General features: G+C 34.9%; 1 long non-coding RNA gene across 1 annotated transcript in view; it reads left to right on the forward strand.

The window, feature by feature from the left end:
* Positions 1-389: 389 nt before the first annotated feature.
* The window catches only part of LOC306669460, an 83424-nt gene continuing 60626 nt past the window's right edge, over positions 390-23187 (forward strand). Inside the window, exon 1 of the long non-coding RNA XR_013766123.1 lies at positions 390-469. This is a non-coding gene — a long non-coding RNA (uncharacterized lncRNA). The remainder of the gene's footprint in view (positions 470-23187) is intronic.

Here is a 23187-nt window from a genome sequence, read left to right on the forward strand (position 1 = left end):
ATCTGTTTTCCATTTTTAGAATGTCGACTTGTCCATCTTGAATGGGCATTGGGTAAAGTAGACAAATCCCGCTTTGTCTAAAGAGCCCATCTTGATTGTTATGCCAAAACCATATTTGCTCCATTAATCAGATTCCCTTGCAACTCGTCAGTGAAGGCAGTGGGCAGTGGGTAATCCTGCGTGCAACTTCTATGTTAACCCCTCCAGAGAGCATTGTGTGGTGCTTTCTCTCCGAAGTTGTATTTTGCTACACCTTCTTCTTTGCTCTACTAAAAGTTAAGTATTACCGTCGCAAAGAGATCCAGAGAGATTTCAAAATAATGAGTGTTAATCTTTTTACCCCTCCCATGCTCCTTTCCTGCAGGATCACTGCTCTTTGATAACCCTCTGGCTCACCTGATAACCCTCTGGATTTCCTATCAGAAGGCCACGCCCAGCAGTACAGCCTAGGATTCTTTTATAACTCAAGGTATCTCCATAGGATATTTGGGAAATTAGACACTACTGTACAGAGACCCCTTTGCCTCCTTGATTCAGCCCCCAGGATATAAAGCCTTGGAGTCTTCCAGGAGGCAATAAAGATAAATTAGTGGAATTTCACTATGTCAGAATGTTCTCCCGATAAAAATCTTTCTTCAACCTGGCCAATCCAAATACAAGCCCAGAACTCTAATCTTTCAATGATAAAGATGATCAGAATTTGAGGATAGCATGCTTCTCAGGAATTGGAATAAAATACCCAAGCTAATAGGATGAGTATCTTTGGCCTTCTGAGGTCCCACATTCCTTCAAGAGTTCTGGCTACATTTCATGACTATGTGGCTCTTGGTCATTCCTCAATGTCCCCAGTTCCCTGAAACTAAGATTTATGAATGACCAAATCTCTCTGCCAAGTCACATGTGTAAGCTGGCCCCCACTTAACAGGGGCTCCAGCACTTCCACTGTGCTTTTCCCCCAAGCTCTGCCTCTCTGGTTGGTTGTCAGCATGATCTCGTTAAAGCTGAGCCAGTGACCCAGGCCTGCCTGTGGCAGCTCACTCAGTTGGTATGCTGCTACCGTTTCCTCTCCCAAGACATCTGCTTCAGCACTGCTTCAGATAATACTTCATTATGTCCTGGAAATGTTTCTTACCACTTTGTACACCATTGTGTGTCGCTCTCTTTGAAGTTAATGTGAGTCTTATGTGATGATATGATATACATCAGAGTGTACCTAAAAATTATGACCCACTGAATAAAAAAAAAAAAAGAAAGATCCCCTGTTCATTTGTTTAATTCAAAACAAAAGAACTCCAGCTTCCATTTTATGCAGGCATTTGCTTGCAGAGTGAGGAGAGATAGAGGAGAATATTTTTACTTACTCCTGCAGATCAGACCTTCAAGGAGGGTCCAAAACACCCATGTAGTTGAGTAAGTCATGGGCTTATTCAGTGTTTATAGCTCTTCAAAGTCCCTATTAAAACTCTTGGAACCTTTCTAAAAATTACTTAAAATACCTGTTTCACGTACTACATTATGACTTGGGGCAGATAGCTACTGGGATTCTCTTAGACTTTAAACCACCAAATTATACAGAGGTTATGTGAATGGTTCTGATATCCACAAATATTTGGTGATAAGTGAAATATTAGACTTAATAATAGTTAATGTTCACAGTATGCTTACTTTGTAGGATGTAGTAGGTTAAAACTCATGGCATAGATTTTCTCCTTAATTCACACAAAACCCAAACAATAAGTTAATGATGTCATATTTTCTCCATTTTGCGGATGTGGAAACTGAAGGATTGACAAAATCAGTAATTTACTTGCCCAAAAAGTGGTGGGGTCAGTGGTGGAATCAGATTCCAATCCAGGCAGGCTGCAGTCAGAGCACACTCTGTTGACCACAGGCCTTGGAAATGACATTTATAGAAGTCTGGGAGACAGAAGAGCTGCCTTTGGGTCAGGTGGGACTTCAGGTTCCTGGTGTGGCAGTGAACTTTTCCTATCCTTTTTTTTTTTTTTTTTTAATAATTTTTTTTTTTTTTTTATTGTAAACAAATGGGTTCCTATCCTTTTGGTTCCATCTCCACTTGGGTTTATTCTGTACCCAATTCTGTCATCTTTCTGTTTTTTGAGACATTGAACCTATTTCATTTACATCACAAACAGATTATGCATAGGAGACAACGGGGGAAAAATGAGGAAATGTCCACACTACCTCTACCTTTCTGCTGGGCCAGTTTTCAACAGATTTATAGCACATAGCTATTGAATTCTGAATTCACATGAAAACATTTTCTACCTGCCAGAGGATATGTGCCATGAAGGAGCTACAAATCTATGGTTGCTAAAATGCCTTTGTCTACAAACTTAAGAATCGAAACCAACTACCTGTACTTAGCCATTTGACCCTCATCCGGCTAATTCAAACACTTAAGTGCCAGCTTTAAGATTGACATATTGATGGTAGCTCTGAAATTCTTGAAATTTACTAAGGAAAGTAAGTATTACTTTTTTTAGATGGCAAAAAATAATATCAGGCTAAGGATGTAGCTCAGTGGCAGAGTACTTGCCTAGCATGCACAAGGCCCTAGAAAAAGAAAAAAGAAAAAATTTTTAATATGTTTGAGGGAATTTATTTAGCTCCATTATAATTTCAGTCAAAATTTTTGTGGATTCCTTATCAGATTAATATTTCAGTAATGATATTTTTAATAGTACATCAATAGGAATTTTTCTGCTGCCTTCTCTTTGCCTCATTTTTCCTTTTGGTTACGGAACAGGAGCCAAGCTGACTGGATATTTTCTCTTTCTGGAAAAACATATGTAGAGGGGAAAAAAATCTTCAAGTCATTTCTATCCCCCAAACTGGTTCTGCTGTAGCTAAAATATATATAGTATAATAATTCTCCATTAAGAGATGACATCTACTTGAAAAGGTCTCTTGTTAGCTAAGTGTTTCTTTTATTGAATTATTGGTTCTTATTTTCCCAGTGGTGAGAAAAGGGAAAAAGGAAGAGGGAGAACCAAGGTCGAATTTGACTTGAGACTGACCAAGAAGACAATAAAGATATCAGGAAAATGTCAAGACAGCTTTCAGATATCAAATTCCAAACCAGTACGCCCATCAAATATTAAACCTCAGTCATAAAGCACTCATGATATCCCTCATCTGTAATTCTGAGAAAGTATAAACAAGATGGCAAAGATGATACATGTCAAAAGTGACTTTGAATCAACTACCATATGCAGTAGATGCTCACTGTGGATATGAATTGAGCCTTAACAAATCTCCAAACTCTTGACTCCCACTACATCCTATTGTCCCCATAAAATGCTCTCAATGATATGCTTTATGTAGAAATTTGAGTCATCTCTTTTATCCAATTTGGAATTTTCATAGTGAAAGCATGAGAAAACTCCATATCAAAGTAGATAAAAAGTAAAGGAAATCTCAGGGGATAGGCTAGAAAGCTGGGCAAGAGAGATAAAACAGAACATTCTAAGATTTGAGATAAGAGAGTCTTACCTTCTGGAATACAGGGGTAGAGGTAAGTGAACATAACTCCAGAGGCAGTGAAAGCCACCATGATTTTGGGACAACACAAAGAGACCTCAGCCTGTGAGCTTCCACCAGAATAGATGGGGAGTTACGCAGGCCCCAATAGGGCTGACACTAGCACCAGGGACTCAGATTCAGGGGCACTACAAGATAATGTAGCAACCAGAAGATGCCCCATTCCCAGTGCAGATTCACCTCTGAAGCTTCCTCTTGTCACCCAGGAGAAACAAAGGGAGCAGGAGATGTAGAAGGCACAGAAGAGTGAATCTCTGAAAGTCAGGGTATTTAAATTAAAATAGACCTAATCAACCTGGGAATCCCTTTATTGCATAAAGTGGCAATAACCAAACTAATCTATAATAGACAAGATCAAGATTCTTTTCAGGTTTTCATCCTATTGAAAGCAATCTTGTTCACTGAGTGACCACAGTACTCAAAAGAAGTTATCTACTCCTCCAGCACTTAAATTTATCATCTTCAACTCTACCCTGTTTGTGAAATTTGTTGTTACTAGTTTGGAAGAGCCCCAGACCAAGCTGACTAAATGAGTGCTCTGACTTCCTCCTCTAACCTGGTTCCCCGGACTTGTCCTCTCAGGGTTTCATATCCAAAACACTCAACAACTAGTCCAAACTTATTGACCTTCTTTGACCCTGTCAAAAGCATTCTTCTATCTGCCTCTTCCTTTAGCCCATTTCATCAGACCCAAAGAGAGCAATGCCATTGTCAATCTCACTGTGTATGGTTCCATTTCTTTGGGTGTCTTTTACATTCACCAGGCCATGCTTACATTTTTCCTTTCCTGAAGTCATGTTGTAATCACACCCACATAGATTATCATGCACATAAGGAGGCACAATATGAGCTCTTGACATGGTTCTCAATACCTATTGTCCTCATCTTAGATACTGTCTTCAATAGGTTTATTGTCTCCAGATAATTGAAGCTCTGAATGGCCAGGAAGGGATCTTCATTCTTCTGAAACTCAGAGCAGTGGCTATATCTAGGAGCTGGGTGGCAGTGGAGAAAATCAGATTAAGAGGATTTTTGACTGCTTATACTTGGAGGATTTGTTGGTTTATTTGTTTCATTGAGTTTGTTTTGATTTTTCTTGCTGCCTAGTTGAAATGGGGATTCAGAAGCATGCTCAATTTAGTATAAAAAACTTAAAACAATGATGTGTTTCTCGGCATCTCTTTTGAGATTATGCTATAAACTCACAAAGATTCAATCATCGCTTTGCTATATATTAGCTTTTTGACCTTGGATTTCTGTAACCCAGCTTCCTCATCCTCAAATAAAGATAATAATACTGCTTTCTTCATAGCATCTTGTATTAAGTTAATATAAATGCTCAATGATACCTGAGTACATCAGAATCACTTATAAAAGCTATCTTCTTTTTTTTTTTTTTTTATTTCTTTGTGGTGCTGGGGATCAAACTCAGGGCATTGTGCACGCTAAGTACATGCTTTACTACTTTGTTACATTCCCAGTCGAAAAGCTATTTTAGTTTGCTCAAAAAAATCATTGCCTCATGTGAGAGTTAACTACCATGTATTCTGATGACCTGAGTGCTGATTTTGAGGCCATGTAGTTTGAATATCTAATACAGAATCAGTGAACCCATTAGAGAAAGTGTCTTTTAAACTGAAGACAGAAAACATAGAAGAATCAATCAGTCAGAGAGAAGGATAAAGAACATGCCTAAAAAGAAGGAACAAAGCAAAAAATAAAAGATGCACAAGTAGCATTAGAGAAATTGTCCATATTGTTCTTTGTGGCTTGCATGCTGCTTCATTTGGGGAATGCGATTTTGATCTGTAAAATGTCTAAGGAAGACTCAAGGGAGATCTGTTATGAGGGCAGACCAGGAATTATGAGAACCTGAACTAAAGTAGCATCCAACAAGATAGGCAGAGGTGGAATGTGAAGGGGTCTGGGTGGATGACCACAGATCTAAGAGATAGTCAAGAAAGAATACTGATAGGTTTTGATAATCAATTAAATATGTGGAAATAGAGAACAATAAGGAAAAAACCAGAAGGAAGGGTTAAAGATGGCTCTCTGGCTTGGTAAAATAACTATTTAGATTACTAGATTGCCCATTAAGAGTGCAAAATGAGGAACACATGAGAAAGAGTAAGTCTGAGTGCAAATGTAATTTTATGTAAGGTGGAGGTGGGAGAAACTATTTGAAAAATACAAATTAAAAATCTTATTATTCATTTCTAAAAATGGTTTTGAAATTTAGGAGGGAGGTCTAGTTTAGAAGTCAGCCTTTGTGGGCCTTCAACCCTCATCTCACACAAAGATGAGATAGAAGAGGAAATAAGGACAGGGTGGAGAGGGGACTGATAACCAAACACATGCAAACCTTTATGTTTAGGGTGGGTAGGGACAAAGGATCCTTTCTGTGAAGGAGACTATGAAAGAGAAGCTAGAAGGTTCTGCTGGGAATCCATACGGGAGCAAGTTTGGGAAAGGAGGGAGTATTTATTTAATGGGCTACCTGCCTCAGAAGGTTTCAAGGTACCCAGTCCAGATGACTGCAGAATAAGAAACAAAGGAAAATGAAGTGTGGTTTCAGGCTTTTAATTCTTCCTAAAATCTTTGCTAGTATGACCTTTCACTGCCTTCTCTTACTTTTGCTCCCCATCTTTGGCCATTGTAGCTGACTCTGCTGCCGGCTCTCAATATTCAAGTTCACCCACCACTTTGGTTTCATTCTACTAATTCCTCGTTACTATATTCTGTTACTCTTTCTCCTTCTCTCTCCTCTCTCTAGTTCCCATGCAATCTTTTCATCCCTCTTCTGCTATCCTTCTTATTTTTCAAATATATTCCACCTGGACTTCATGCCTCATATTCCTTTACTACATTCTTTTTTCAAGATTTTTTAACATGCATTTGCATTTAAAAGTTACCCTGTGGGTGTGCATCATACCTTTGGATATTTAAGTTGTTACTACACAACACTCTTAACTCTAGTAGTACCACATGACCCCCTTCCTTTCTGGATACACTGTGTGCTCTAGCCCCAGGCTCCTGGCACATAACTTCCTTCTTCTGTAACACTCTTCACCTTTGATTAACCTGCGGCTTACTGACCTTTTCCTCTCAGATTAAATGCCACATCCTCCTTTGAGATCCCTACCCGTCGACCCCTAAAGTGGAGAAGGCACTTCTTAGATGTGTTGCCACACGTGCTTATCCACATCCTATTGTACAAATTAGTACATTGAATGCTCATGATCTCTAAAGCTATTTTACCTATGGAACTGGGAGTTCCTCTAAGATCCTATGTTGTTTATTGATATGTATCTAACCAAGAGGAATAACTATATAATCATATGGAAGATGATTACAATGCAGAATGAAACTAAACTATATGTAAAAAATTATTATAATTATACAAAATACATTAAAAAATAAACAAGACATACAAACAATGCTATGATGGTTTAAGAGTCATTTGAGAGTTTGTATGAGACCTGGACTTTTGGAAGCAATTAGCTCTCTTTTTATTTTTTTAATTTTCTAAATTTTCAATGATTTTTTAAAACTTTTTATAAGAAATACACAATGAATTTAACAACACATTGCCATATTGCCAGTAGTCAATTAAGCACAATAACACTAACACTAACATAGTTAAATATCACTTTTTGCGAAACTTTCTATTAAAATATTTCCAGCATCAATTATTCTCATGCTAACTTAACTTTGAATCTGGAAGACACAAGGAGCTGGGATGATCCAAACATGAATTTTAAAATTGCTTACATGAGTCCTATTTTAGCAGATTTCATTCTTACTAATTTTTCTTTATGAGTCATTTCTTTCTGCTCATTTCTCAAACACACATGTTCAATCTAACATACCTGCTGTTTTAAGTTGCACACTTATTTAAGGTTGTTTATATTGCAAAATGTATTTATATTTGACCTATGAAATAAACCATTTATATTTTGGCCTATAAAATAAGCTACTAACTTTTGAGTTTAAAAAAAAATACTTAATTTTCAAGGCCTGCTATCAGCACCTTTATCCAGTCTCCTAGTCTTCCCCTGTCTCTGACCCACCCATTCCTACTCCCTGGCCTCAGACTCAGGAATGGCTTAGGGACCCCTTAAGGGGCATTTTTCAAAATCTTTGCCAACTTTAACATAACCAATATTTCTCTTTAATGTTGTTAATCTAATGGGCAAAAAGGTAGTATAATTTTATTTGACTTAAATCACAGTAAAAAGTTTAAACAATATAGAAACATATGGAAGAAAAGGTAAATTTATCTCCCACCTTGCCTTATCTGCCCTGCTCTAAAGAGATAATTACTATTAATAGCATGATTCATAATCCTGCAGATTTTGTATGTTTGTATTATAGTCACCTGTCATATATTCTCATGCACATGGATACTTACCTATATAGTTACAAAATGTGTACATATATAACTACATATGCACAAATATAGATGTGTGCACATTCACGTATTCACCTACATATATAAATATTTATAAATGTGTGTATATATATGTATGTATATAGGAGAGAGAGAGAGGAGAGGAAGAGGAAATAAGAGTAAGCTTAGGTAGTTTTGTTCTAATTAACACATACAATATATAAGGTTTGGCATATTAGTTGGGTTTTTATGATGTAATAATTTATCTCAGAGGTTTGCCAAGTCATAAAATATAAATTTACCTGTTTTGGAGTTGTGTTTTGTTTGCTTTTGTTGTTGCTGTTTTTATTTTAACTAAAATAGTAGCTCTATGTGTGATTACCAACATTTTTTTATTGATTCCTCTTAGGTCTGTGCTTTAAAATCAATAATAAAGTAAATGCACTTAAAGTTTTTGTGGACATATGCAAATAGGTGGAAAAAACCTAATAAATAGAATTGATGAGTCAATTAACATGTTCATTTAAAATATTCCAATTTATTTGCAAAGCATCCATATTATTAATAATTTTAATTTCCCAATCTAATTGTTTTTGAGAGAATTTTTTGCTTTCCTTTCATGACTATATTCTCTAGTGGGGTTGAGTATTTTTCAAATATGAATTTAAAGTTTGTGTTTATTTTTTTCCTTTGTTTTTGTTCGGTTTTGTTGAATTTCTGTATTTTTCATCCTAATCTTTAGAAACCCTTTTATACAGTATAGTTATTAATCCTAACCAAAATTAAATGATGAATTCATTATAAAAGTTTCACATCCAGCTTTGTTGATTTTTCAGCGTATACCTATTTCTGTTTTTACATATGCAAATTCTGTGACCGTTCACTTTTATAGCTTTATTTATGACTTTGTGCTTTATTCAAGTTTCTTCCATACTGCAAGGTTAAAAAGGATAGTCCTCAGTTGATTTTGCTACTGTTCCAAATACTGGTTTTTATATTAAGATGCTTCACTTAATGAATTGATTCAAAAGTTATTTTCCTTGTTCCTTTTTTATATGTCATTATGATTTCAATATCTCCTATTGCAAAAGACTTATTAGCAAATTTTCAATTTATAATATTTAGATTATTTTATTAATATTTACATTTTGTTAAATTTAATTCATTTGCATATAAAACAAATGTTTGTATGATGATAACCATAACATATATACAAATATATACAAACATATTATTGCATATCACAAATCTGATTTCAGAAATCTGAGAGAAATTTGTCATAAACATGAATTTTTATGATTAGAGAGAATTTAAATAGCTTATTCCATAATGCCTTCTTTTGTTTTCCAAGTATATTACTATATCAACATTTAGTTATATTATTTATTGTTATTATTACTATATAAATATTACATACTATGCTTTTCCTATGTATGCATACCTATGATAGTTTACATTAAGAATGGTAAAAAATTAACAACAAAAGCTAGTAATAAATAGAATAGTTATAAAGTATACTATGATAAAAGTTCTTTAAAACTTACACAATTTTGCCACACCTGGTGGTATATGCCTGTAATCTCAGCAGCTCAGGAGGCTGAGGCAGGAGGATCGCAAGTTCAAAACCAGCTTAACAAAAGCAAGGTACTAAGAACTTCAGTGAGACCCTTTTGCTAAGTAAAATACAAAATAGAGCTGGGGATGTGGCTCAGTGGTCCAGTGTCTCTGAGTTCAACCCCTGGTACTCCCCCACCCACTGCAAAGGAAAAATACTTCTACAATTTTTTTTCCTAGAATTTTCCACTTGATATTTTTGGACAGGAGTTTCAGTGAAAGCAAAACCATGGGCAAGGGGAGACTACTATGTGCTGGCTTGGCATTGCATGTAGTTCCCAGGGTGTCCTGGGCTCCCTTTGGATGAACCCTGAGCCATAGGGGACTTCCCCTGAATTGATGGTTTACTAAACCCTCTCCATAGGCTTTACGGCTACCATTGCCACCACATCTCTCCAGCACTAGAGGTTGTACATTCGCCAGTCTTTCTGTGATTTTATTTCTTTTCCTGAATCTGCCAATTTTTATGTCTTTTTAAAATTCCTTCCTTCTCCTGATATATAATACATTTCCTTTTGTCTAGTGATTTGAAAGTTAAAAGTTTATTTTTTTTTTATTCTACAAGCAATTTCTGTTAGAGTACAAAATATACTGTTCTTTAGTATAATTGTTAAGAATAAAATAACATCCTTGAAACCTCTGAGAGAGGATGAAAATTTAACATACTTTCTTTCTATACTGTTTTCCTCCACATTTCTCAATATCATCTATAAAATTTAGAATTGTTGTCCTGCTTATCGTAATTATACTTTAAACCTTATATATTTTGCTTTCAACAATTAATTCTGCTTTTCAAATTATTCATAACCTAACTAACAATAATTTTTAAAACGCTGTTTTCCTGATTTTACTGCTGCTTGTATAGTCCTTTAATACCTACATCCCATATTTAACGTTTTAATTTTATTTAACTACTGTAGTATTGTCTTTGAATAATTTTTCCACACTGCTCATACCAGTGGTTTACGTTATCAGAAATGTTTCTATTTTTCTTTGCATGTAAATAGAAAAAAAGAAAAATATTTCTATACTTTGAGTCTGCAGACTTGTCTTGAGGAAATTTCTCTCATTATTTAAATAGTACTTATGTTCTAGCTCTTCTCCTTTTTTATTTTTTCTTTTTATTCCTTTGTATTGCTGTTCTTGAAATACTCTTATCTGTGGATTATGTTTTAGCTTTTTCAAAAAGTTCTTTTCTGGGCTTGGGAGATAGCTCCGTCAGTAGAGTGCACAAGTCCCTGGGTTCTATCCCCAGCACCGCAAAAAAAAAAAAAAAAAAAAAAAAAAAAAAAAAAAAAAAAAAGTTCTTTTCTGTTTTGAATTCCCTATTATATGAGTATTAGGTTTCCTGAATCTGGTTTTCATCTCCTTGCCCTGCTAACTCTTCCTTTTCTTTTCCTTTCTGTACAAGTAAGACTCCATTAGTTCACTTTCTATTTTGTTAACTATTTTTTGCAAGTATCCAAAATCCTTACTGTTGTCTTTAATTCTACAAATACGTATTTTTATTACTGTTTAACCTTTACTGATCAGATATAATTCTTTCATTGGATACCAGATTTAGTTCCAGAAATTTGGTGGCTCCTTTTATATGTAGGTGTGCAATTTCCAGCTCCTGCATCTTTTGATAAGTCTTGTAATTTTTGCCCTGTCATTGTGAAATTTTTCTTCTCATTTTATTGTGGAACTATGGGGAAGGAAACCCTATGTAGAGATCATGATTAGTGTTGCAGATCCTCTGCAAGGAAGTTTTACACATTTCTGCTGGGGCAGCAACCCATTATGCAAGGGAGCCCTTGGAAATTTTCTATTCCCCTGACTATTATTCAGGTGCTGTCCCCTCCATCTTATCAGTTTCCAGCTGGTTGCAGGTGTCTGTGGTGTGGAAGCTTCATGGATGGTCCAACTTCTTATCTGTTACTCTGCTGGTTCTCTAATGTGCCCTCACCACTATGTTAAAAGAAAAATTGACCTTTGCCAATATATCATCCATGCATATTCATAAATGCTGCTTTGCAAAGTAACTGAAATTCCTAGGAGATATTCACTGTCCTTTTCCATTTCAACATGTTTATCTTATATCTAACTAAAATTACTCTTATTTTTGTCATGTAGAACTTGTATTCATTCAACAATTATTTTTGAGAACTGAGGAACTGTAATTACAGACTCATATAAACCTGGAACTTCATCACTTACATATTCTAATGAGGAGGGGTTAGACAATAAATAAATGAAATTTCAGCCATGGCAAATTGTGAGAAATGTTAGATAAAAAAAAACAAAGCAAAGTCAAAAATAGAGGAAGAGGCAGACAGAACATCATTTTGAAATTCCATGCTGATTTAGATTTTCCTCCCAAGAAAACATGCTTCTGCCTAATTTCTAGTTTGTCTGGGAGTCTGGAGTGGAAGAAGAATGGAAGGGCATTGGGCGGTGTTAGATGTTTTCAATCCCATTGGCAGCTTCCCTGTGAAGTCTTTGTCCATTTCTCTAAGGACTCTCTAATCTTTAGGTCTGGTTTTGATTTTATATTTCATCCTGATCTACATTTCTAGCCATGTAAACATGACCACGACACACTGTGTGCACCAAAGACATGTCACAGCCAAAGAGAAAACATTTTCCTATCTAAACTCATTCCCCCTTCTGCATTCCACAGAGGTGGGTGACGTTGCAAGGCCCAGAATTTTTCAGATTTTAAACATTCTTCTATAATTCCTCTTTAAACTTGATTTTCAAAACTTAGTGTCTAAATTCAATCCATTTGGATTATGGGAAATGTTTTATTACTCCTGTTATTTCTAATCCCATTTCAGTGAACAATTTGCCCTGACTATAGCAGCAGTTGAAGAGAGTTTCTGATAACTCTGTTCTTTCTTTCCGATCCATTGTAAGTACTAAAGACGGCATTATCAGAATAAAAATACATATTATTTTTAATGACCTCATTATCTGGCTTCAGTGGCTCCCAACAAAGTATTTTGAAATCAAGAAGTTAAATATTTTTTCTGTATTTGATACATTTAATTGGACCTCTCTTTATTCTAGCCTCTTTACGTCCTTAAAAACATGAAATGACTTACAGAGTCAGTAAGACGGTCTAACAGTAAAGCTAAAAATATTCCAAGACACAAACTCTAATTTTCAGCATTTAGAAATCTTTATGTTGTAAAAAAAATACATAATTTTTATTCTTTAGAATTGGCTGTGTTCTCCTTCCTTGATCAAGACTATAATCAGGCAGAAATTGGAGTTTATAGTTTGATTGACTAAGTTAAAGGAGCAATATGAAGTTCAAAACCATTTTCTTAAAAGGAGAATGACTGCATTCATTTAATATTTGAATAATTTCAAATGCTTTAAGTAACTTAACCCTGTGAAAGTGGGGCAAAGACAGTACCTAATATGAATCTTTGCCAGAAGAACAGTTTTTGATGAAATTATGACCAACTGAAGTATGAAAGAGAAAAACTATTATCAGCCCATCTTTTATTTATGGTATTACCTATGTAGCTATAAATAATAAGCATATCCTAATCATTTGAACTCCTATAGGAATGCAAATAGTTTTGCGGCAAAAAGCAGTACAACATGCCTATACATCATTTGGACAGAAAGAAGAATAACCTTTAAACAGTGAAATTCCACAAGTGGCTAGATAGGTAAAATGATCATGATCAGAGAGCAACACAGGTCAGGCAAAGTACACGTGTACACTAAATTTACTTGTCTTTTACAGACAATTTGCAAAATGGAGACCATTGAACCACCAAGGTAATTACCCAAAATGTTGCCTTCGCTCTATTTTAAAAAGGTTATGTGATATTAAAGGACTACATGGAGTTGGAACCTTTTTTATTTAAAAATAACCATTTCATTCTAGAACAGAAAATAAGGAATAAAATAAGAAAATTAAAAATGGAATAAAGTACCTTAATGGGACGATTTTTATTATTATGTATTGTTGTTACTGCAAGACAGGTGGAACACTCTGGAAGGTCTACATGTAGGGTGACAGTAATACACAGCTAAAACTCCCCAAAGCACACTTTGCTCCCAGTACTATACCTTGTCCTACCAAAGTTCTCAAAAGAGACTCATATTTTGTCTTTTGTAAATATGTGCTAGGGGTATGTGAGGATTGCTTATCCCCCTGAAGACCCTGGCAACACGACCAGAGTGTTTGTAAAGCACAACCCCGGAAAGCTTACTCTTAGACTCTCTTTCTCTCTCTCTCTTTCTCTCCTCTTTATTGCACAATCTGTTAATAAACCTCAGCTGCCAAGCAGACCTGATGGAAGACTAACCAGAAAGGTGTACCTGAGCAAGTACCTTGTGCCAACTTCCACAAAAGAGCACAAACTCTAAGATATGACAGTAACCTCTTATGACGTGTGATTTCAGTACCGTGCCTCTTAACTCAACGAGTGGTTTTGTTTCTCTCACCCCCACAAAAATGTAAACAGATATTATAGTTTTGGAGAAACTTCCCTGGCATTTCCTTTCTGCTTTTCAAATACAGCCCTGCCTCCATGTGCCAAAGGCAGGCTGGTTCCAACAAAGCAGTCTCAAAAATGCACAGGCAAAACTATCAACAATGCTATTGTCTTTAGAAAATGTGCAGAAAAAAGAGCTGACATTTGACATACAAGGTAAGCCCAGCAAAGTATTCAGGAGATTATTCTTTCCTGCTATTATAATCCACTAACTTTTTGTTGTTAGTTCTTAATCCAGTATCATGTCTAGACTATTTCTTCCTTACCTCCAACAAAGCTTTGGGAAAAAGAAAACTGCATCTTCACATGCTTCTATACCCTTCAGCTACTATTGCCAGCCAAATGTGCAAAGAGCACATTGTGTTCCCCTCTCGAGTTTGGACTTTTTGTCTTTCTAGGACATTGGTAATCTGCTACGACTATAATAACAGACAAGAAACACAGGTACTTGAGGTTCTTTTTAGAAGATTAATTCAATCTTCTTTTGAAACAAGTACTAAGTAAACAGAAGAGGATATTGCTATAACTTCTGGAAAGTATTTGTGCAGTATAACTAATACATAAATGATGATATTATGATTATATTAAAAAGAACATGTTTGAACATTTCGAATGTGTCTAAATACACTCTAAATAAAGAAAATATACTCTAAAAAAGTAATTTCTTTGATTCAAAGCTTTTATTAATAGAATAGTATTCAAAAAGTGAAGAGGAATGTAAATGTGATGGTCCCTCTTCCTCCCAACAACCCCTCTCTCAAATCAATTTACATCAGCCCTCAGGACAAGAAAGGAGTCTTGTTGCCTTTTAAGTTTGGGCAGCATAGAATAAGAGACAGAGAAAGTTGATGCAGAATAATTTGCAATTTCCTGCAAAATGACTTCCATGAAGTTTAAAGTCATCCAGAACTGCAAAACTGATCCCACAGATCAAATAAATATGAGAACATTTCAACCTTTAACTAAACTGTGTTGGCTTTTCATTCCAATAAGCAGCCAAATGGATGTTTGCAAGCTAGAAGAATTTTAAATAATTTTTCATGGGAGCAACTTTTAAACAAACTTCTACCATCTTTTCATTAGCTTTTGAACTATAATAATTTAAGAGGAAGAACTAAAATTAAGATGCATTAAAGATAGATGTTAATTAATCTGTAAAAGATATATTTGAATACTTGCTATGTGTCAAGAGACAACTTCAGTCCTAGGAAATGTAAGGAATCAGAGAGAGGACTAATAGTCCCTTTAGTGATTTATAAACAATGCAAAATAATAAGTTGCTAAGTGTACTCATTTTGAGTATCAGTTACAGATAGAATATGGAAGTAAAGTGGTGGACTTTGGGCTGCATTTGAGTGAAAACAAGTAGAAGAGGAACCCAGGACCCTAAAGGAAGGAAAGTCACAAGGGCATAGTTGAAAGTTCATTTGAGCTTGGCTTGGTACCTGTGTGTGTCAAGTGGTGGGTTAGTATAGTAAAGATGGGTGCTTAAGTTACATAAGAGGGCAAGAGAATATTAAGTGGCTTTTGTGGAATACTACTTACTGCCACACTCAGACACCTGTGGCTCCACCCAGCAATTATTATGCTCTTTTTTATGCATCAAGTACTTACTCCGTTCGTTAGCGTATTATAGAGTGGAAAATAAGGTTGCAAATAGTTTCGCTATAGAAGGTCTTTAAAAGCATTAGGCCCATATCATGAATCACAGAAAAAGAACTGGCTGTGACCTGTCCTCTGAGTCAGAATTGTGCATTGACCTATCAGCAAATTTATCCATTCAGTGGGAATAAAAAGACAAATGACATGCAGTTCTGTCCTCAGACTCTCCTTCTCTCCTTCCCCATCCGGTTAAATGAGGAAAAGAAGTGAGCAATGAGTTACCAAGTGCAATGTGTTCAGAGCAAGGTGAGAGAGTTGTGAAGCAGAGTGGTGTGACTTATTTTTCAAACTGGTTAGATGACAGTCATTGCAAGATTAAGAGGTGGATCTTGATCACAAAGTGCTTAAAAGTCCTGGATTTCATATAGGAATGCAATATTTCTGGGCGTTTCTATACCAGAAGCCTAGGGAATCACATGAGGTTGTTAGTTATTCTTTCAACAAATATTTAACACCCACTATGTGCCAATCACTGTTCTGGGCTCTATTGGTCTTCCAACCCACAAGAAGAGCTTGGATGCTGAATCATGAATCAGATGATAAGACATCAATAAATTAATGTAGAACATCATATAATATCAGGATGAATGTGATTCATCTTATTAGAATCACACTTTTAACAAAAAATACATCAAGGTAAAAAATTAACTGGTATTTGACACAAAGCATTATACTTCTATGCAAACAACCACAGGCATATTATAGACTAAAATTCAAAATCTTTATAAATGTTTTGGATAAAATACAAGGTTTTGAAATAATTTCATACTTTTAATAAATGCTCCAGAACTCTGCTGGTTTTTTCTCTGCTATCACAGACATGTTGTTGGAAAAATTAAGAATTATTAATGGATTTATTTTGCCACTATTTAAGTGACTTCTCACATATGAACATAGAATAAATGTCTCTTAAGTGACTTTTAGATATAATTTATGACAGTTTCTCATATTAGAAATATATTTTCCTTCCCAAACAATTCAGTATGAGTTCACTCAAAGACTAACATGATTCCAAAACAATGTTAGGTGTTGTCATCTTTACTACAGAGGGTTTTATTTTACAAAGTCCAACCTAACTTAAAATTGATTCAAGTTTTATAAAAAATGAGTGACACCATATTTCATATTTCTCAAACTTTACTTGTATGGTGTCTTGATTAATATTTTCAGTCAGAATGTCCTTTTCTGACCCTACATTTTAAGTTTAATAGTTCTGTAATTCTTTAATTCTCATGTTATGTGGTATAAACTATGGCTTGAACTAGAACTTCCTTTTGCATATGTACTCAACAAATATACCATTTAATGAAAAAAATGGGTTGTATTATTTGTGACTATTTCAGTGTTCTAAATAATGTGAATGAACATATTGGGATGTGGCACTTTTTCTCAAGAAACCATGTCAAAGTTACCATCCATCTGCTGGTAAATTTTCAAATAAAATTATTTATTGATAATTAACAATTATACATCCCCAAATTTGGATCATAGCTTTTTTCCCTTCCGACTGTGACACATCTAGAACCTGTGAAGGAAGTGAGAATTGGAGCTGAGACTGGGACTGGGGTAGTGGACATGGGGGAGACTCCTCATTTCTGGGAGATTGCCAAAGAGACCAAGTGCAGCTGTCATTGAACACCTGTCCTCTTTTCAAAAGCAGGGGGTTGGCATTCTTATAGAGAAACCAGAGAAATATGGATTAGAGGAAACTGCTAAAAGACGGATAGCCTATTGTTTCTGATCTTTTGGGCACCAGAATAATCGCTAATAGGCTAATGTCATGTTTGAAGAGACTGTACATTATACACAGTCTTCTCAACCATATAATTCAATGATGTATTATAAATTAGAAACACAATCCAAAGGATAACCATAAACTTATTAAACACATTCATGAGCAACAAATAAGTGAGATTATTATTAGCATTGAAGAAAGATATTAATACAGAATGACTTTTAATGCATTGGATGAATTGCTTGAAATCAAATGCAAAATAGTTATGCGAAGAAGTCCTATATTCACATTAACACGAGAGGGGGTTCAATAGTACCAAAAGCTGTGGAGTTACAGGTTGTAGGCAATAACCTTAACAGGATTAAAAATTATATTTTCATTAAAAGCAAAGAATTTAGTGCACCCAGATTGTAAGCAGAATGCTAAAAACAAGAATCCCCTAAACTGCTTTTGAGTTGTTCATCTAAATCTACTTGAGTTTTGTGTTCTGTTTTGGATATCATACATTTGAAAAGAAAGACAAACTGGAGTAAGTTCAAAGGAAAGCAACTGAACTGATAAAAGGTTTGAAACTAAGACAGACCTGTGAGCAATGGACATGTTTGGGCTAGAGGAGAGACAATTGAAGAAGAGACATGTTAATTGTCTACAAGCATTCAGGTAGATGCTTTGGGAAGAGAAAGGATAAGCTGTGTTAATCATTAGGAAAAGAGTAAGTAGACATAAATGTACAATATTCACAAGAATTGCCTGGAATAATTTATTTATTGTGCTCTGGAGATAATTTATGTAACTCTGTAACTTGACATCATTCAAGTTCAAGTACATATGCACAAATGCCATGTTCTTTTAGACCTGAGGGCACAAAAAGACCACAAATCAATGTTTGTGTATAAAAGGTAGCTGAAAGAAATATGTGGACTTTATCTTTTGCAACAAGTAGCCTGAAGTGGTCTGTAGGATCCCAATACCATTTAAGATACCTCAGAAAGAGAAAATATTTCAGGCTCCTAAGGAGAGTTAAGGAAGAAAAAATGATTAATATTTCTAAAACACATAAGGACTATTTGAAGTTGGGGCAGCATTTCTATGACAAATTCTTTATATACAGATGTTTCTAGAACATACTGGGTATCTGTGACCACTAAGTATGCAGCAATGCCCTTTTACCACATAGTATTCCATAATTTCTTTTTGCCTACTTCCCATGTCTCTCCCTCCTAGCAGGCATTTGGTGGTGTAGGGGCAGGAAACTGAGGGAGTATAAAATTTTTTATAATTAAGGCTGGATTAGTAGTAAGAATGCCCAGTCATCCAAGGCTGAACAGCATTTTTGATGTTCGAAAGAAGTGTGTAATGTTGGATTAAGCTACAAGTAACCAAGCCTTTTTTTCTCCAAGGAGGCTTTGATGTTGGGGGTCGAGTGGGCCCCTTGCCTCTGTGCAGTTGCCTCTGTGCATTTCTGTTACGGTGCTCCGTGTTCTAATTCATTGTAGCAGAGTCCTTGAACCAAGAAAAACTGACACTCGTTCTCATTAATGGGTTTGCCTGGATAGCTTTTTTTTTTCTTTTTTTTTTTTTTTTTTATTTCTCACTGCTTTTTTTCTCACTTTAACATTTTCTAGTGACTTTGATTGATCTAATGTAATCTCTTTTCTCCACTTTTTTTCAAAGCATGAAAATTTTCCTGCCAGGTGGATATTCCCCAATTCTCCTCACAACTCAACTGATTTTCTTTTCTTTTTTTTTTTTTCTTTCTTTCTTTCTTTCTTTTTTTTTTTTTTTTTCTTTTTTTCTTTTTTTTTTTTTTGTTAAAGGAGAGTGATTCTGAACAGTGAGAACTCATAACTCATTTGAATGGAAAACAGTTGGGGGGTTGCCACACTTCATTGTACTTGATTGTTGACACTTGGTGGCAGCTGTTACTGCCAATCTATCTTCAACAAACTATGAGCAAATCAAAATATCTCTCTCTCTCTCTTAATCTTTCTCTCTCTCTCTCTCTCTCTCTCTCTCTCTCACACACACACACACACATAAACCCATCTGTTAATGAAATTTGGGAATACTAGAGTACTGCTCTTTTCTAAACTCTTTTTTCCAACAATTTTTAATAAACCCGGGTTGATTTTTTTCCCATTGTCATTCCCATTCCTTCCATCTCTATCTGTAAAATTACAGCATTCATTCAAATTAACAAAAATAACAAAATGAGGTAGATATAGCCAAGTATTTAGAAGACAAGCTTGATGAAATCACAAATTCCAGACTAAGAAGTTTGTCTTATTCATACACTTAGGTGAAACCAATTACTACTTTTTTAATGCTCTGTTGGGCTGCTATAACTTCAAGCAGAAGAGTCTTATATGGATTAAATTATGCTGTATGTTTCCATTTCACCAATAGACTTGATGCATATACTGTGCTATCTTTGTTAAAATAGAGAGGTTTGGCAAATGAATCAAATAATACTAACAATCTGAATTTCAGGTTTCAATAGGTTTTGATGATACTTATTCCAGAGTGAAAAGTTTTCATTGCCTTACAAAGATGAGTAATTTCCTCCTGTTCTGACATACTGACATAGCTGCATACATACCTTAGCTCATTCTATTAAATAGTGAGTTCATTACACCACTACCCAAAAATTATTTCACAATCTAAGTGAAAATAGTAAAGGGCCATCATTAATGCATAAACCACTTCTGTGTGACCTCTTCTCTGAACTGGTTCTATCTCTGAAAGAGGTGATTCTCTTCCATGGAATAATAAATACTAAATAATACATGCCCAGGTAAAATGTACAGTCTCAGGAGCAATGTGATAGGCCAAACACAAAACCACTTATACACATTGAGATCACTGTCAATACATAAGTGTTTCCATTATGTGCCTGAGAAGAGAAGAAAGGGAAACAGAGATCCATCCTTTCAAGAGAAACTCACCAATTTTCATGTATTTTACTACTTTGTATGTACAATAATGATAATACTGCTGAAAAGTAGGATGAGCTCAGATTTAATTTTTATAAATTTAAAACTTTTTGAAATATTCTTTTATTTATTGTCATACTGGCTTTAGAGCAGTTTGCAGGAAAAAGAATATAAAAAGAAAATTTGATATTGATGTTTCCTTGCCCTTTTGTTGACATACACTTTCTGAAAGAACTCTGAAAAGAAAATAACCAAACAAAAACAATAAAAACAACAATAATAATACTGCACAACCACACAGAACTTTCTCTGTCTAATCAAAGGGGAATTTTCAATGGAACCAGAAATTTCCTGATTGTTGCAAACAGTTATCTCTGTTTATAAACATCATATTATAAGCTAAAATATAAGCCACTTAACTTCCTTCTCTTTTTTTCTAAATGTACCAAACTCTAAGCATACCAGAGAGGCTTATATATGTAGATGTACATTCACACTTCATAAGTATCACTGTGTCATAAAAGAACTTCTGAGATTCTTCTGCAAGTTATGAAACTGGTGGAGAAAATGAGTGGGAGATTGACCAAAGACAGGCAGGAAACATTTCCACCATCTTTCATGATGATTGTTTCTCCTGTTTCTCTTCTAATACTCTTTCTTATCTGTTTATGGAAATTGCACTAAAGTATTGACAAAAATTGAAAATGATTAGGCCTCTGGTGTGTATATGAAAATATTTTTTAAAGACAAAGTAGCAGTAATTAAAATGCTCAGGCTTAACAATCTATAAACAAATTTAGAATTAATACATGTTCTAAATACAGATTAAAAAAAATTGAAAAATATTTGGTTCTTAGAGTTTCCAGTTCTCAATTTTTGCTAACAGTCATTCTTTCTTATATTTTCATGAATTCAATACCAAAAAATAAATATGATTTAAAGTTAAATATAAACAAAATGGCATGCAGTATGTATTTCTGTATGCATAATCTTATATTTGTAAACAATATATTTACTATTTTTTCTCTAGGTTAAGGATTCAGGTTTACATAAGATGAACCAAAATAATACACAGCAGTGGTAGACACCCAATATGAATTGATTTTCCTCTTTTGTTCTTGACCAATTCAGCAAATATGTGTCAAAATTAGTGTATGTGACCCTATTTGAGTGACTATGAGAAAAATGATAATGAAAAAACACAGTTCTTCTCAAAAAACTTAGCAACAAAAAACAAACAACAAAAAACCCCAATGGATAAATGGGTTAAGGAACTGAACAGACACTTCACAGAAGAAGAAATATAATCAATCAACAAAGATATGAAAAAAAATGTTCATCATATATAGCAATTAGAAAATGTAAATCAAAACTATTCTAAGATTTTATCTCACTCCAGTCAGAATGGTAATTATCAAGAATACAAGCAACAATAAGTGGAAATAATGGAAAGCAGTATGGAGACTCCTCAGAAAACTTGCAATGGCACTACCATTTGACTCAGTTATTCCACTCCTAGGTTTATACCCAAAGGATTTAAAATCAACATACCTCAGTGATGCAGCCACATCAATGTTTATAGCAGCTCAATTCACAATAGCAGTATTGTGAATTGAATTCTAAAATATGGAATAAACCTAGATGTCCTTCAACAGATGAATGGATAAAGAAAATGTGGTATATACACACATTGGAACATTACTCAGTCTTAAATAAGAATGAAATTATAGCATGTGGAGGTAAATGAATGGAGCTGGAGAATATCATGCTAAATTAAATAAGCCAAACCCAAAAGTCAAAGGCCGAAGTTTTCTTTAATAAGCAGATATTGATCCATAATGGGGTGGGGCGTGAACATGAGGGGACTTTGGATTATACAGAGTGGAGTGAAAGAAGGGGTGGGGTGAAGGAATGGGAAGGACAATGGAATGAGATGGACATTACTACCCTATGTACATGTATGATTACACTACTAGTGTGACTCTGCCCCATGTTCAGAGGAAGGAGAGTTGTGCTCCATTTGTGTACAATGTGTCTAAATGCATTCTACTGTCATGTACAACTAATTAGAACAAATTAAAAACTTTTTTTAAAATTTAATAAAACAAACACAGTTCTTACCTTCATGAACCTTTCTGATTAATGATGCATTTTCCATTTTTTATGGTCCATAATTCAGGACTTTTATAAGATTTGAGATGGAAAAATTTAACTCAGTGTGTTCATTTTCTCAAAGCATAGAAAAGTTTTGTTTTAGTTTGTCTTTCTCTAACTGAGGCAATGTTATATCTTCTTCAGGGAAGAACCAGATGGGAGTTACAGAATCTATAAAATGAGTTCAGAAACAGAGGACTATGTCCCACCACACTCAAAAAAGAAATGTCCAGAAGGGGTCAAGTGTCCAACTGAGCCATAGGTCTTTGATCAGGACTGCTGTCCCCTATTGGGGAACCCACGTTTGATTCTCACTCCAGTATAAACCTTCCCTGACACCTTGTCTCACCTGGGGGAAGAAAGAATGTCAGAAAATTACTGGTAAACATGAACTATAAAATTGGTGTGAGAAACAAAACAGTGAGAAGATAATACAGTGATTCACTGAGCAAACAAAACGAGGATAAATGTATAAAGAAACCCGAAGAAATTAGTTTTCTGCCAAAGATTTAAAGATGCACACATTCCTGCATTAAAGTAGGATGGCTTAGTCTCCTGCATTCATTTAGTAACTCTTGGATTTCAAGTTATTATCTGGTATTATAAAAATAACTCTTTCCCTCTTTTCTCGATGCCAAA

This window comes from Sciurus vulgaris, assembly GCF_902686455.1.
Source record: "Sciurus vulgaris genome assembly, chromosome: 9".
Lineage (NCBI taxonomy): Eukaryota > Metazoa > Chordata > Mammalia > Rodentia > Sciuridae > Sciurus > Sciurus vulgaris.